This window comes from Chelonia mydas, chromosome 9 (assembly GCF_015237465.2).
Source record: "Chelonia mydas isolate rCheMyd1 chromosome 9, rCheMyd1.pri.v2, whole genome shotgun sequence".
Classification (NCBI taxonomy): Eukaryota; Metazoa; Chordata; order Testudines; family Cheloniidae; genus Chelonia; species Chelonia mydas.
Genome location: NC_057855.1, coordinates 9,904,554 through 9,920,752, shown reverse-complemented (window position 1 = coordinate 9,920,752; position 16,199 = coordinate 9,904,554).

Here is a 16,199-nt window from a genome sequence, read left to right as displayed (position 1 = left end):
TAGTGGACAGAGCACTGAACTTGGACTCAGGAGACCTGTGTTCTGTCCCCAGCTCTGCAGCTGGATGACCTTGTGCAAGTCACAGCCCTGCTTTGTGCCTCAGTTTCCCATCTGTAAAATGGGGATAACGATACAAATCTTCGTAAAGTGCTTTGAGATCTACTGATAAAAAGGGCTGTAGGTAAGCTAAATATTGTTATATTATTTGCACCCATGCCAAGTGGCACTAAAATGCTACCAATTCAGAATGGTAGCATTTTATGCCCACTCAGGCCCAATGACTATACTCTAACCTAATTGACTTCATTGGGAGCAGGAGCAGGCACTTGAAAACACTGCTAGGAAACTTGAAAACTTGATGCTAGGTTTAGAAGGGGACCCCAAAAGAACAACAAACCCATAAAGTCTGCTGTGATTGAGTAGATTGTCTGCAACCTTATATTTAGGGCCCTAGCAAATCCCCAGCCATGAAAAACACATCACGGGCCATGAAATCTGGTCTCCCCCAGTGAAATCTGATCTTTTGTGTGCTTTTACCCCATACTATACAGATTTCATGGGGGAGACCAGCGTTTCTCAAACTGGGGGTCCTGACCCAAAAGGGAGTTGCGGGGGTGTTACAAGGTTATTTTCGGGGGATCGCGGTATTGCGATCCTTACTTCTGGGCTGTATTTAGAGCTGGGCTGCCAGAGAGTGGCAGATGTTGGCCAGGCACCCAGCTCTGAAGGCAGTACCCTACCAGCAGCAGTGCAGAAATAAGAGTAGCAGTATCACACACCCCCTACAATAATCTTGTGACAACCCCCCCACACACACACAAGTCCTTTTTGGATCAGGACCCCTGCAATTACAACACTGAAATTTCAGATTTAAATAGCTGAAATCATGAAATTTGCGATTTTTATAATCCCATGACTATGAAATTGACCAAAATGGGCCATGAATTTGGTAGGGCCCTACTTGTATTTCATTGCTAAGTAAGTGGTGTGTGAGGCTGAACTGACAATAATGCATTTTTAAAGTGAACATGGAAAATGTGGTTTAAATTAAGTCGCAAGAGTTCTGGCCTTATAAAATCTGGGTTAGTTCTGCTTCATAAATGGTTTTCTATAGACATATACATAACAGCACTAAAAGTACCTTAAAAGATTATAAAAACATCAATTCCTATGATATTAAATTTTGCGTGCATCCCCAAACACTCCTAAGATGTGATCAGCCGGTGTCTGGAATTACTTGTGTAGGTTTCCCACATTGTACCATGGGACAGCCACTTCTGTTGGGAAGACTTTAGCAGCATCCCTCCTGTGGGAGGCATGATGTCCATATTGCTAATGCTTAGCATTTTCATAAACACTTTTCATCTGAAGATCTCAAAGTGCTTCACAAAGATAGGAAAGTAGCTTTATCCTCATCTTACAGTTGGGGAAATTAAGGCACAAAGACTCAGTAAAAGTAAGGAAGGGGCAGAGCTGGGAACAGAACTGAGAACTCCTCACTTCCAGCCATAGGCCCACTTCCCTAGACCGTATTGCTTCTCTGGAGGCAGTAGGGAGCCAAGAGGGTCGAGCAGTAAGGAGAAGATTCTTGGTAAATTTTCCTGAATGGGTTTAGGGATGGAGCCTGCAGTCTCTTCCATGGGTAGGAGTAAAGCCCCATTGTCCCCTCAGTGGAAGAATTCAAAGGACACTTTGTCAGTTGCAGCTCACAGCATTTCTTCCTATCTATATAGAAATCAGACATGTGCATGTCTTGGTGTCCTCTGTAACTAGCATTTCCTGCCATTAGTAAAACTGAGGGAGAACGTCACAAATTCAGTTTGCTTTTCACAAGTTATGCTGTTTATTTTCTACATGTTCTCTCCATCTGGACAATGAAATGAATGATGTCATTTTCACTTGCTGTTAATCAGTTTCACGGTAAGGTTCTCCTGCATTAGCACAACACTGCAGTGTTTGGGTTGTGCGCAATACAGGGAAATATTTGTTTGAAAACAACTCTCCACTGAAAATTTAAAAAAAAAAAATCAGATAAACATTTCTAATGGCCCTAGGTTTAAAAAAAAATAAATCCCCAAACTAAATTTCGGGGCAAATTGGAGTTAACAGTTCCCTTTAACCTTTTTTTTGGTGTGACAATCTTATCTGTATTATCTTAAAAATGAGGTTAGAAGTGTCCCTCATTGGGTGAAGTGAGTTTGCATCTATGCTATGTTTTGGAAGGTACTTCATATTACCCCATGGCAAAATGTCAACTTCGGCGACTCCATTAATTCAAGGTGGGTAGTTGTTGCTCTAGCAACAGAGTCTCATTTTACCCCACTGCCTATTTCCAACCTGTTACTAAATTACTAAGCACTGGAGCGATGCATCAAAGAGTGCCCAGAGATGTTGTTAATGTAATGAAACTGAACACTCATCTACTTAAAACATGTTGTGTCAGCTTGGAAATAAGAAGGGTGATTTTTTTTTCCCTCCCATGAATTGACAATATGCCAACTACTTAAAGTTTCAAAGTTACAAAAACAAGATCTATATAAGAAAAAAAAAAAAAGACTGATCGGTGTGGAATGTATTGACTAGTTAAACACAGCAGAACTAGGTTTGGGGGTTTTTTTAATTGGCAAATTATAAAATACCTTTTTATGTTTCTGGTTCTGACACTTGGCAGGTGATGTCATTCTTTTATATTCTTCAGCTATGTCTCTGGATATTTTAGATGGGCAATCAATATGATAAAGAGACATGTTTAATGGTTGTAGCTGTTACTGAAAACTCTTCCCATAAAAGATATTTTTAAGTTAAAGTTTACAGAAAGAAACCGTGTCACTTGCCAATAGAAACTGAAGGCTATATGGGAGATGTTTGTAAATGAACTTCCAGTTAGATTTTCTTATGGATTTTGTAGAAGGAACAGAGGCCAGTACTCTTGTTGGTGAAAGAGCAATTGGCTTAGCAAGAAAATTTAGGTTAAATATTTTTAAATCTAAAACCAATTGTGACAATAGAAGAAACTGTTAATTGAGGCTGTTTATCGCTGGAGAAGTCAGTGGCTGAAATTGACATGTTTATCAAAGGTGGATTTGGGGGTAATTAAGTCAATGATCTCTAGAGGCCCCTTTCTCTTCAAATTATTTTAGAATTTATAGGGCCTTATTTGATAGTTATTTTGGCACCTTCTATGTGATTCCAAAAGTTGTACTCAGCGTTGCCCACCTGGGGCCCAATCCTGCAAGGAACTGAAGAACCTCAGCTCCTATTGAAGCCAGTAAGAGATGAGAGCATTCAGCACCTTGCAGGCTTGCGTGGATAGCTAATGTACCAGCACAAGGTTAGCCTGAGCCAAAAGCGAACACCCCCAAACAGTGGGGAACTGTAGATCAAGAGTCAAACTATTCAGCTTAAGCCCATATCTCTAGTCAGCACCTCAGTGTAACAAGCCTACTTTAAAACCTCATAAACTACTGGATGGAGATCATCCCAAGAGACATTTTCTTTTAGGCCTCTTGTCCTTTGGTGTAAATGCTCAATGCTCAGTATAGCTCGATTTAGTATTTAATTGTAGAAGCTTTCACAATCTGTTTTGGGTAACGGGACTTAATGGAAGGAAGAAATGTGTTCTAATGAGAAGGTCTCACACTGCTAAAAGGGTACTTTGGAGATGTCCATGCTGCAGCCAGAGGTGTGATTGCAGCACATGTAGACTTACCATAGCTACCTTTATTCTAGCTAGTGTGAACATCATTAGCAGTGAAGCTCGGGCAGCAGCATGGGCTTCTGCCCGGGCTAGCTGCCCAAGTAAGTACCCTGGATCTTGGACGAGCCTGTGCACTGCTGGGATTTCATTGCTGTTGGTACTCGCCCTAGCTAGATTAAAACCAGTTCAGGTATGTCTCCACTTTCTGCCTATCCTACCTCTGCCTGCAGTGCAGACATACCCTATAACTCACTCTACTCCCAGGGTAAGATTCTGTACTGAACCTTTGTGCCCTCTGATCCTGGGCCGCTCCGGGAGATGAACAGGCCCCCAACATAATTTAGACAGATGTGGGGACCTCTCCAGGCTGCCCTCTGTACTGTGGCCCTGCCGCTGACACAACCTCCCAGCTTTGGTATGCCCCCCTATGCCAAGGCTTGTGTGGGGGCTCCTTGGAGAGCAGCTTTAGGACTCTCTGCAGTGCCTGTACCAGTGGAATCCTCCTATTGCCAGATAGAGGGCTTTTAGAGCCCCTTTACATTGTTCCAGCCCTTTTACCTGGTGGAAAAAAGCCAGAGCAGGGGTGATCATCTCATCCAATTTCTCCTCTGTACTGTACTCTACTTTTAAAATACTTTTCTGCCATGTGTCGCATAAGTGTTCGAATTTATTATTTGTATGAAGTCACATTTTGGCTGTGATTTGAGAGGGTTATATATTTAAGAATTGCCTTTTGATATTTTTCCCCATTGCATCTGCAGGATATTATCAGATGGTAGAAAACCAACTAGTAAGACCTTCCCTAATGTCAATAAAATTTCAGCTCCTTAATGCACTGGGCTTATACTCTTTCAGCCTGAAACCTCAATGCTAAGCCTTTACAATGACGCTGCTTGCTCCAGACTGTTGTTTCAAAGTAAGCTGCCAGATAATACCTATAAATGTAGGTGTTTGTTTTTAGTTTTATATTACAGGCTTTCCTGTGTAATGCTGGTGCATTTGCACTAGCTTCTTTTGACTGTCATTTTGAACATCTAATGTTTTTACCATATAGTTGTGTTATCACTAAGTAAAAAAAGTCCACATGGACTGCATTACAAAGTGCAGAACGTACCAGATATAATATCCATACTGAGTTTAGAGCTCAGACGTAAGCATAACTTTGCTCCAGATGCAAGATGTGGACAGCAGAGACGTGTTTTGTTATAGGTTTTACTAATGCAGATTTAAAATAACACCAGTGAAGTTCTGAATGGATATGACAGTTACACCTCTTCTGGATGAAAGAGCTGGCTGCGGTACCATGCCTGGTTTTAAAACCAGTAGGAATGATCTGAACCACATTTTTCGTCCTGATCTTGAAAATTTCCATTCAGATACAGGGAAGCAATTGTAATAATTCCAAGTAATATAAATATACATTTAATCATAGTAAATTGTGTCCTGGCCAAATTTCAATTGAAGTAAAAATTACTATCCATCTTTCTCTACAATTCCTCTTGTCTTTTCAGCTGTATGCAATATCCTTCTTCACTTCCTTGTCTAAATTTTGCTGCAGTATTGCTCTGCTATCAGACAGCTGATGTGTTGTATCCCAGAAGTAGCTGCAGTAGAGTGCAGGGTGAAAAGATCTCTAAATGCATAGACCTATGTGCTCCCATGTGTTGAATGGTCCTGCTGGGAAAGCACAATGCTGCAAAATCCAACAGTGCAGTATTTTGCAGCGAGCAAATAAACCCAACTTGGTGTGATGCTGCACCAGAAATAGCAACATGCAGCCGGTGGGTTAATTGTGAGTAATACAAAAAATGAAAGCATGATTTTGATAAAAGAGGTAGGAGTCAAGAGCAAAGCAAGTTATGCCTCCCTGATCCCAAGATAAAACAGCATAATTTAGCAACGCAAAAAAACCTGAGGCTATCCTCAGAATAACCAGCAGCCAGCTGACTAGGTAATGCAGTGATTAAACAACTGGCATGATGGAAGCTGAAAGAGCATACAGAGACAATCAGTATCCAACATGGAGGTGTGGGGCTCATCACAGCTGAATGAAAATTGATAAATGTCAGGCATACTTAGAGTACATATACCAAAGAGCTCCTGCACTCATAGCAAGCTCATGAACTTGAGCTCAGCCCTACGGGTTTCTTCCCTGTATGATTCCTCCCAGGAGTTTGCCTCCACACACAACTTTTTGTGAACTGTGGCATGTAGAAATTCATTTGCATGCAGAACCAAACTCCTGCTGTGTCACATTTTACAATGACTCACCTGTTGTTCTGTAGATTTTTGGCTCCTTCCCCCAGGAAAGAACATTGTTCGGTCCATAGTTTGTTCATCAGTTTGCAGAGTGCTTTGGTGTCCTTCAGGACGAACGGTGCAATGTAAACCTATCAAAAGAAACTGAAAGATGACAAGAGGTAATTGCATTGTAGACATTCAAGACAATGCTGCTGGAGTGGAGATAAATGAATGGAGTAAAGGAACAGATGCACTACAAAATTCTACTCATTCTTGCCCCTTACTTCGGCAGTACCTTGTCAAAAGGCGCTTTGTGAACAAATAGTGCTCCGTTGCTTTGATTATTTTAAAACTGGCATTGGCATTCTCCAACTTCTCTCTTCTTACATCAGAATAATTCAGTACTAGGGAGTGTTTTCATCTGAAAAGCTGTTATCATTACAACACAGAATTATCTAACAAGCAATAAACCTTGAGGGTATCAAAAGCAAAGATCAAGAGTACAGTTGACCTCACTAACTGGTTACCCTCTTAATGTAGGAATAATGTCACACTTGACAGTCAAAGGCACCCGAACATCCGGCCTATACAAGGTGCAAGAAACCACTTTGCCTGGAAATAAATAAGCCAGGGGTATAAAGTACCCTCCTCTTTTTGAGAAACATGTACTGATCTCTCCAGTCAACAATAGCATCTCATTCAGAACGTGCAGTATGTAACCACAAAATCAAGACATACAAGCACACACCTACATAGGTTATGGAAATGCTGTAATTTACCTTGCCATACACATACTCAAAGGCAGGACACACACAATATCGTACTCACTCTGTGCTTTGACTTTCTGTGGTCCCATGTCAGCAACTTGGAGCACTCCATATATCAACCCCAAAAGCCAATCAGATAGGCAGCAGCAGCAAAGAAAATAAACCAAGTTAAGATTAGTGTTGAAAGAATCCAGGGGAACTGATTTTTAAAAGGAAAAGGGTATAAGTCCCATAGAAAAAATGAAAAATTATACACCATTATTTCTTATTGGGGGTAGACTCTTGTTCTCCACGTTAGGTCAGTTCCAGTCTCCCACCAGTTCAAGCTTCCCCATTGCTGTAACCATATTCCAGAATATATGAGTGATTCCTTTCAGTACTGCTCCTTCTTAAAAGTCCAGCCAATGAGAAATGTGCCTTCACCTGGGCCTAGAACCCTCCCCATCCTTGAAAGTTCCAGCATATTTGCCAAGCCCATGTTGAACCAAGCATGTTAGAATCATGTTTTCAGGTAGATGCTGTCCGCCAATCAATCAGTAAAGGGGAGGGGCAAATAGTTGCTGCATCTGTATTCCGTTTTACACCATGTGATAAAGTCCTCTCTTAATTTAACATAATCCCTACTCTCAACATTTGTCATCCTCCTGGTCTTTTCCCACTGACTTTTGCACATCTGTAACGCCGCCGCGCTTATCTGAAAATGTCCCTGGACTCAAATACTGATTCAGCAAATTAATTTAGCATTGACATTTCTTTCCATTTGAATGACACCGTCCACTCATCTCGAATTGTTTCCTCACAAATCTACCATCCATACTTCAGGAGCCATGAGGCACTGCACCGCATGAGGAAGCAGGATTGCTAGTGACTGCTTGAGAGAGTTTTAATTTACACAGTGATTTCACTTTTCCTACTGCCCAGCTCAAGTGCAGAGCAATCAAAACTCCACTGACTCTAATGAAGTTGCATCTGCTTTGAATTTGTTCCTAGTATCTTCAGTGTTTGTCAAATGCCCTGTTTCCACCTATAACATATACAAGTACAACTTTTCAAATGGGACGCAATGCAACCTCTGCTTTTGTGCGTGTGCAGTATTGTGCTGTAGTGCAAATGATAACATATACACAAATACATGCTCAAAAAAGGACGGTATGTTGTGAACATGTGGCCCACCAATCCATCCAGATAGCTAACATATATGAATGCCATATAACTAGCTTATGCTTTATAGAATGGACTTAAACCAATATAAAGCTGGCCCTTTTTACACATGAGAGTTCAGAGAGCGGTGACACACACATGGGACATATTACACACATAAAATCCAAATGCACAGAAATTGTTTCAATTAGTTTCCCATATCTCTTGCTGTTTGAACATAAAGAACTATTAGACGGAGCTCTGCTCGATCCTTAGAGGCCGTGATCGCTCCTGAGCTTAATCAGATTGCCACATGCCATTGCCTCTAATCATGCATTGCGGAGCTCTTACTGTGCCGTTGGGATGGCTGCCCTAATCCTAAAAATTCTCCTGCAGCCAAACCTATGGCCAGTTTAAAAAAAAAAAATAATGAAAATGTTGCGAAAGGAATTCTATCCCAGAGACGTTCATCCTCCCCCATACAGAGATGCTTTCAGTGCTTAACGGGAAGCGTGTCTCATGGCTGCTGGTATGGAATAATCTAGATCCATAAGACGCAGTCGTGGTCATGATGTTCCATTACCCCATTGCGTCCTTGGATCCAGATTCATTCATACTATCTGTTGGCTGACAGCAAGGTTATAAAGTCTCTTAATGCACAATATAAGGATTCAGTCCCCACTAAGGACTTCGTGGGTGTGAAAATGCTGCACAATGTGGTTTGCTGAACTTCATGAAAGCAGAACAAGAATACTCAGTTCCTCCTGCACTAAAAGCACAAGCCCTTAATGCTTCAGTTAAAGAGCCACCTCCTTAGTTATTAGTGATATAGGGCATTGTCATGGTGCGAGATTCACTCCTGCAGCACCTCCTGCTGGTCTCTCAGGGAATTAGCTCTTCCAGCCTCCGAAGCGCCCTCTGCTTGCTGCTGGCCCCCCGTGTCCCTCCCGGACCCGGGTGCCCCTTTTACCCAGGGTGCCGCCCCCTGGAGGTACACCCACAGTCTCTGGGTCTCCCCTCCCTGGGGAACCCCCACCCCCTATCCCGACCTCGCCTCAGTCTTTGGCTACTGCCAGTCACCATTGAGCCCCTGTACGTTGGGGTGGACCGCAGTGTATAAGCCAATGATCACAGGCAAGGGGGGTTTGGACCTGCTGCCTCTGCCTACCTTGGCGCTGCCCCCTGCAACCCCAGTACATATCCGGCCTTACACTAGGCCTGCAGCCGGGGGGGGGGGGACAAGGGGGGTTTCCAGGCCAGAGCTCCCCAGCTTCCTTGCCCTTCCCTCAGTCCTGCTCCACCTCAGGTACTCTGGTACACTCCCCAGCAGCCAGGCCCATCTGCCTCCACAGCTAGAGTAGACTGTCTGCTCCTGGCCCACCGCCCTCTTATAAGGGCCAGCTGAGCCCTGATTGGAGCATCGCCAGAGCTGAGCCTGCTTCCCCCTATCAACCTGGGAACTGCTTGCTCCCAGCCACAGCCCTCTCAAGGGCTGTTTTAAGCCCTTTAAGGCCCGAGCGGGTGACCACCCCGCTACAGGCCTACACATACCCTTTGAGGGTTTCTGATTCTACCCAGTAGAGGTCAGTAGTACACATATGCACCAGTACTTAGTAGTGTAGCAGGGCAGCTGAAGGAGAACCAGTGGAAGTTATTCATTTTGGCTTTAAAGAGACTTTTGGTAAAGTCCCCCACTTCAGGTAGTTAAGGAATGAGGTAACTGTGGGCTAAGAGGCAAGCCTGGAGCATTTCCTCAATAAAGATGCACAGAGGGAAATTTCCATAGGTGATCTCCCCTGTCCTCGTGGAATTTGGAGGGTTCTGCCTCCTTCCCGGACATCTTGGAAGCCTTTCTGCGGGAGCATCCCACATGTGTTTTGGAAGAAAGGGAGAAGCAGGGGACTGCCCACACTTTATGGCAGCCGCTCCCAGATGTCCATATGCAAATAACAAAGGTATTAATACAGTTTGGAGATCAATTAGTCTATCTATTATCTTACATGTTTGTACAGCATCGATTGCCATAGTATCTAGGCACCTAGTTTTGGGGTGCCTGGTGTCCTTTTGAATATTTGACCTTGTGTCTCCCTTTGACTATACAGTGTCACCAAACAAACTCAGTTACCTGGATGAAGAAAGTTTAAGAAACCAAATGGAGGCCATTACTTTGAATCAGAAGTCCTTTGAAATTCAATGGGGGCTGGGTTGCCGGTCCTTGGATCTGACCCTTGTGGGTTAGGTTTCTGGTTGAATCCAAACCTAAAGGGGCTGACAGCTCTTTACTGTCTCAAATACAGCCAAAATCAGATAAGGACAGATATTCTCTTGAAATGCTGACCCACCTTGATGGAACTCTTGTGAGAACATCAGCTCTCAAAGAGATTTCGACCATTTGGGGCCAAAACTCACTCTCTTAGCTTACAAGATTTTGGCATCATTGATCCCAAACCTGAACCCAGATCCTCACTGGGCCTCAAACACCAACCCCAGACTGAACCTAATCCAGACTTGAACAGACTTTCCTCTGCTCACTCATCTCTGACTAAATCATTCACTCTCTCCCTCTCCATTTGTAACGGAAGATTAATCAACTAAAGCTTGCCTTGCAGACATCCAAAACCATACCCATTGACATCCGTGGAGGTTTTATCTCTATCCAGAGAGGAGAATAGGGATTTAGTGTTTAAGAAAATGTTGTTGATCTTTTTTGGTCTTCCTCTTTTGTTAAATGGCTCTACTGAGGGATGCTTATCCTCATCAAATGAAAAACTAAGGCTAAAGTTTTAGTATGCCCATAAGTATACCAGAAGTAAGTTAAGGTGTATTAAACTATTAAAAACTTATTAGCGTGTCAAAGGTGACAAGTGAAAAGGTCAGCATCAGTTTTCTGACTTTTTATTTAGTTTGCAACTTTGTGCTATGAATCAAATCCTAAATAGACAATAAATAATACTGCGCATTGTGTCACGGTTTGAGAATCTTGGATGAAAACAACCTTATAAACTTTAACTAGCCTTCACAACTCTCCCAGTGAGGTAGGTCAGCATTATTCTTACCCTCATATTACAGACGAGCCACAAAAAGATTCTGGCTTAAATTTTCACAAGTAACCACTGATTTGGGGATGCCTCCGTTTTGAAGTGCCCAACTTGACCCACCCGGGGAACCTAGCTATTTGCCTTTGGAAAATATCTACTGCATATAGGACCTGATCCTGCAATCATTAATCAGATAAAGTTAGAGTATGGAGGACCGGGTCCATACACTGGGTTCATAAGTAGTACTGGCTTTCCATAATGATTTTTGACTTTATAAAGCTATTCTATGAGCTACAGTTCAAATGCTTTCTGAAAATGTGTTGACACAACAGAAGAACAGGCACAGTTAGACACCTGAAAATCAAGGCAACCTAAGTCAGTGGCCTCTTTTGTGGTTTTTAGCTCAGTAACTTGCCTGGAGTCAAACAACAGAGCTGGAACAGTGATTCCTGACTCCAGGCCCCATGATTTACTCACAAGGACTCACTCCCACTTTTGAAAGGAAATCTTTAAGTATGCAAAATCTTCAAAAAAGGAAGAGACTATGACCGATACTTTAGGATATCCAGTAAATAGGGTTATACTGGAAACCTACTGGAATATCCTTATAATTATCACCTTCCATATTTCATCAGCGGAGCTATGCTCAGTCAGTCAGGCTTCTGGGACTATTCGGCATATCTTCTCCACTTTTAAATAAGTTTGGAAAATTCAAACTTGAATAGTTGCCGTTCTCTACAGCGAGGTCAACATTATTTCAGAGCATTTTTGCAAAAGGTATTTGGTGCGTCTTTTATAATTGAATTGTTTCGCGAGAAGCCTTGCCAGTGGTGCACTCCATTCATTCATAATGCCATCTAGCAGGAAACTTCACGTGGTATTTGTTGTTTCTAGCAGGTCTCTCTTACAGTGAGAGAGGCCATTCCTCAGTGAGGCACTTTTCTTCTTGGGAACAAGAAAAGAAATCACCAGGAAGGAGTGGGGAACGCGCCTGGGTAACAGGAGGGGATCTTGTCAATCTTCAAGTCACTAGAAATGTTCATGAAAGTCTTCTGTGAAGGAAGGCTAAAGTATTACTATTGCTTGGCTATTTATGGACACTTACAGCAAACGGCTTACGATGGCAGGGGAGATGTAAGGTTAGACAAACTGTGAAGAAGGGCTTTAGGTGCTTGAAAAGTGCCTTACTGCTCTACAAGGTCACAGAGGTCAAAATGGTGCCACCGTTCATCCTAAATAGAAGTGTGTTTATAAATAAATTGACCTGTTAAAACATCCATGGCATATAGGGAATTACACTAATGAGGCATTATTGAATTTCTTCCCTTAGTGGAGACTGAGCTGTAGGCTATGGTGAACATTACTTGTCCGGTTTTCTTGTCATGAATTGATGGCATTCTGAAAAAATATTGAATCATTATCTTTCCATTTTTGTGTGTATTTAAGTATAAGACAAACCCAGTCAACAAACTTCCTCATGTGAGGTAGTTCCATTGAGTGCAATGGGCTCATCTGTTGCTTTAAGGCACTCCTCTGTGTGAGGGGGGGTGTGGATTTGTACTGTCCCAAGGAACACAGAATTCTACCCTGAAATCCACAGCCCAGCAAGAGCAATTGTTCCCCTCTTCTGTGCATGGGATCGAGGCTCCTTGCCCAATCATCCCACATTGCAGCGGGGTTTGGAACAACTCAGTGAGACTGATTACATGAGTAAGATGAGCAGGGTTTGGCCCTAAATCAGGAAATTGCTCTTCTGAAACTCACTGGAAATGCTTGAAAACAGCTTCAGGAAGAGACTGATCGGTATAGAGACTGTATTGAATGGCCGCTACTAAATGTGTTTGCCATGATGCGTGTCTGTTACATATCCTTTAACGTATGGTAGGACAAGCTGTACATTGACTCTCAACTTTAATTCAAAGATGCATAAGGGTAAATTTTTCAAAAGAGCCTAAGTCAGCCAGTGTATTTTGAATTGTCCACAGCTTGTTGGGGCTGGGACCAAGTCTTCTTTGGTGTCTTGTACAGCAATATGCACATCATTAGTGCTTTAACAAATAATGCATCATAAATGACGGCTTATAGGCAAACTGTCTGACAGTGCCTATCAATTCTGCCATTTAATATTGTTTCCACACTCCATAAGAAAGTTATCTTACCAGCAGGGATCAACACAAGTAGTTTTGTGATTTTTTTATTTTAAAAAAAGGTTCCTGATGCTTTTTTTAGAAGCTTTTTCAACTTGGATTTCTTGAACAAAACTCGCAACACCCAGATCCTTGGGGTCAAATCAGTCTCTCAATTGCATGCTGTGAAGCTCTCAGAATTTGAAATAAGTTTATAAATTTGAAACGCTGACTTTCCAAGCTAAACATTCATACTGCCATGTGGTCCCCAATCCTTCCAAAGCATGGATCCTTAGAACTGCAGGTTCTCGGCTTTTTTCTGAAAACGTTTGTGGTCTTTACCAAAATGGGCCATTTTTTTTGTGCAGAATGAATCTTTCCATTTTACTTACTGGAAAAAAAGAGTGGATCTGAAGCAACTTCCTGAGCATAAATTGCAACTCACATTGGAAGGAATAGCGTATGCTTACGAGCCTCCTTTGATAGTTTTGTGATTAAGGACAGGTCTACCGCTTAAGTCGATGTAAGTTATGACACTCAGGAGTGTAAAAAAATAATTGAAGTGGATTAATTACATTGACTGGAGAGCGTGCTCCCGTCGACAAAGATTGCAGGGGGGCTGATTTAGCACGTCTGGTGAAGATAAGCCCTAAGGCTCTGGCCTGAGACTCAGAAGATCCAGGTTCCACTTCTGTCATGGACTCCTTGGGCAAGTCCTTTAATTTCTCTGTGCCACAATTCCCCAGGGGCCTAATAATACTATTTTTCTGTTGCCCATTGTCTTATTTGGATTGCAGGCTCTTCAGAGCAGGGGTCTGTCTCTTACTCTGTGTTTACGGCACCTAACACACTGAGGCTGCAATCTTGGTCGGGATCTCTAGGCGCTACTGTAATAAAAAGAACAGTAATAAACAGGATGAAGATATCAGCCTACATGTTCTGAATCCTTTCACAGCCAATTCGGAGATGTAAATGCAAAATATCATGTGGAGGGAATATGATGTTGATTTTGCCACTTGCAGAAAGTTTTTTGGTCCAGGAATCAGTGCGTGGCTTATTAGTTGCCTGTTTTATAAATATGTGAAGCATATAATTTTGTCGAGCAGGCTTCACTTTATCTTACCATTCCAGGACATTGTGTATGAAAACACACGGGAAAATCAGCCTGAGCCATGTTTATCATTTCAGTCTTTCACTGAGAAGTGCTGTGTGCCACACGTCCTAACGTCCTCAACTGCACATAAATTGCAGTCTATCTTGGCAAGGCAGTTACCTGAGTGTCTGGGCTAGACGTGTGCTAATGATTATGCCAGTGACAACTGACCTTTGCTGTGAAAATCTCTCTGAGGATAAACTAACCTAGTTCACTTTTAAGACAATCTTAAAATCTATTATGAAGTGGTTGACAGTGACAACTGTGATAAGAGAATCAGGGGAAATTATTGGGTGGGGTCCATTTCTTAGCAATGCTTCTGGGCCAAATTTAGCTATTGGGTTGAACCAGAGATACAAGAACTATCCCTCCAAATCAGCAGAAAAGAACAGAACTGGGTGCAAGCCCTTAGCATGCAGAGACCTTGCAAAATCTGCAAGTTAGCTATACAGGCCCCTGATACAAGGAGTAGGGAAGGGCTAACTAGAGATGAATTGTTGGCCTTGATGCCCCTTTGGACTGGTCAGCAGCCATTGAAAAAAGACCTCCTCTTCTCCCGGGATTGTGCTGCTCCATAATGTCTCCAGTGCAGGCCTGTGGCTTAGTGCCACAGTTTAGCTGATAGTGAACTGACCTTTGCTGTGAAAATCTCTCTGAGGATAAGCTAACCTAGTTCACTTTTAAGACAAGCTTAAAATCTATTATGAAGTGGTTGACAGCAATTCAATGAAGGTCTGAGCCAATGCCCATTGAAGTTTATGTGAGTTTTTCCATTGATTTCAGTGGGTTTTGGATGGAATAGAAACAGCATTTTGCTGGTAGGGATTGCATTTATTGGTATGCATTGAAAATGAGTTTTTAAGAGTGATTTGAAGGGAGAGAGGAAACATTGGACTGGGGAGGTTGCTTCAGGAATAGGAGGAGGAATCAGTGAGTGAGGCACAAAAGCTCAAACCATGAGGCTGAAATTTTTAAACACTTAGGCCCAAATTATCAAACTTGGGTTAAGTAAGTACTGAAACAGGCACATAAATACATGTATAGGCACGTAAGTAAGTGGCCTGATTTTCAGATGTCTAGGGTGACCAGACGTCCCGTTTTTAAAGGGACAGTCCCGTATTTAAGCCCTCCTGCAGGTGTCCCAACTTTTTCTTAAAAACGGGCAAATTGCCCCATATTTTCTGTCTCCCACCTCATCAGTACTGGCAGGTCCTGCTGTTGGCCAGATCCCTGCTTGCCAGCCGCCTGCCCACCAGCGCTGAGTGGGGGGTCCAGTGGCCGATGATGGAAGTTGGTGTGTAAGGCTGGTGGTGGGGCGAAGATGCAGCACGTGAGGCCAGCCGCTCCCCCTGCTAGTCCATCAGCACAGTCCTTGCTGCGTGGCGGCTCTCGGCCAGCAGGGCCTCACCCCCCCGTCCTGTTTGCGGCCGGCACTGGCTGCCAGCTGCGGTGGCTAGTGAGTGTGGGCAGGTGCCAGGCAGCAGCCAGTTCTGTGTCACCTCTGCTGCCCACCCATCGGCCCTTTACGTGCTCCCCCACTTGGTGTCCTCTCCCTGCTTTGCCCCTTCACACCCCCTCCCCAACCCTGCTGCTTCTCCATATCCCTCCTGGCAAGGCATGTCCCGCGCCCAGCGCTGTGCAGAGAACCAGCCCCTGATCAGAGCGCTCAGCTCATCAACAGCCTGGCCAGCAGGCTCCTTACTTCCCCCACTACCTCTGGCTGGGCCAGCACCCCAGGAAAGCTCAAAATCCCCCGGCCCAGGGCACTGGCCAGGAGAAGCCAAGCCCTTCATGTGCCAAAGCCCTGCACATTATTGGCACAGGGAAGCCTCTCCACACCTCAGCTGAGCTCTGGAGTGGCAGGAGGGGATGCGATTTCCAGCCTGTTCATGCCCCGAACCTGCAGGCTCCACCACAGGCCCCGGGACAGGGGCTTAGCATCCTATTCACCTGCCCCCAGGGAGCGGGGGACTGCTCCATCCCCTAAGCACCCTCCTCTGCTGAGCCACCTCTCTGGCCAGGTTCACTGAGCCCCTG